This window comes from Morus notabilis, unplaced genomic scaffold (assembly GCF_000414095.1).
Source record: "Morus notabilis unplaced genomic scaffold, ASM41409v2 Scaffold1564, whole genome shotgun sequence".
NCBI lineage: Eukaryota > Viridiplantae > Streptophyta > Magnoliopsida > Rosales > Moraceae > Morus > Morus notabilis.
Genome location: NW_010362183.1, coordinates 265,790 through 267,098, shown reverse-complemented (window position 1 = coordinate 267,098; position 1,309 = coordinate 265,790).

The following is a 1,309-nucleotide window of genomic DNA, read 5'->3' as shown; positions in this document are numbered from 1 at the left end:
AGAAACTTAAACCTGTTTGAGAGAGAGTGATTAGCAAAATAATTTAATTCCTTTCAAATCCAAAACATCCAGGTATTTCCAAATGAGCCCCTGCATTCAAGAGAAATTTAATTTCAAGAACGGTGGTGGAATTTCCAACCAAACCAGTCTAAAATCACGTCCCTGGTATCATGTCAGGAATTCCCACAGGTGTTTAGCATACATGAACGTAAACAAAAGTAAATATGACATCAACCACAGTCTAGTAATATTTAAGTTTACAATCCATAATCTCTTATACATGCCTTGAAATAAAAGATAAGAGGAAATACAACTCTTCACTTTCCTGAAACAAGTCCACGTCACCGGTAGTAGCTACCTACTCCGCACTACTCCTCGCGTCGCCTAGAGGGGTTTAATACATTTGAAAATAGGAAAAGGTGAGCGAAAGGCCTAGTAGGATATAATTTTTTTATAAAGCATTTAAAATAAAGGTACTCACGGTCCGAAGATATACACCCGAAACCGATCCTCCATTTTTTTTAAGAAAAAAAGGAAATACTCACATAATAGAATATGTCTGTACAATGAAAGTGTGCAGCTCATCATACCACTAAACAAGAAGCGGTAAAAATGTCTGTCTAAGAAAAGTGCAGAGCCATATAATTCCACTAAACAAGAAGCGGATCCGTACGGGTTTCGAGACCTGCCCCCAAGGATGCGATTCCCACATCCCGATCTCTGTGGCCACCATGCATTGTATCATTCCTTAAAATATTTTATTTTAAGAATTGATACGCTTTGAAATCTCATTTTCAAAATCATTGGAAAACTTAATAGCATTCTAATGCTATTTCTTTAAAATCATTTTCTTTAATCATGTTTTGTTCTAAAACATTTTCATTGGCCAAAATAATTTAAAATGAGGCTAACAAGAATATGGACAAGAATATCCTACCTTTTGGATATCAAACCTGTGGCTGTCTTCACGTAGCCCTAGCTCCGCTTGCCTTTGAGGCTCCAATTCCAATCGTGCCGCTAACTTTCCCATTAAAATCAACAATTTAGAGTTTGACCTTTCTCATCAAACATCCTCGTTTAATTAGACACAATTGTATCATATTAGTGTGCCATAGTTCAAAATCAATTTTCATAAACAATTCTTAATTCACATCATGATTCTTTGTAGATAGAGATTCATTCTGGAGAATCGAATGGAAAACAATGATTCATGTGGCTAATCCACTCATTTTGAATTCTCAAATGAGGTTAGGTCAATCCCACATCAAGTTTTGGGGTCAAAACAGGGTTTTCTGGGCTGTTTAGGGTC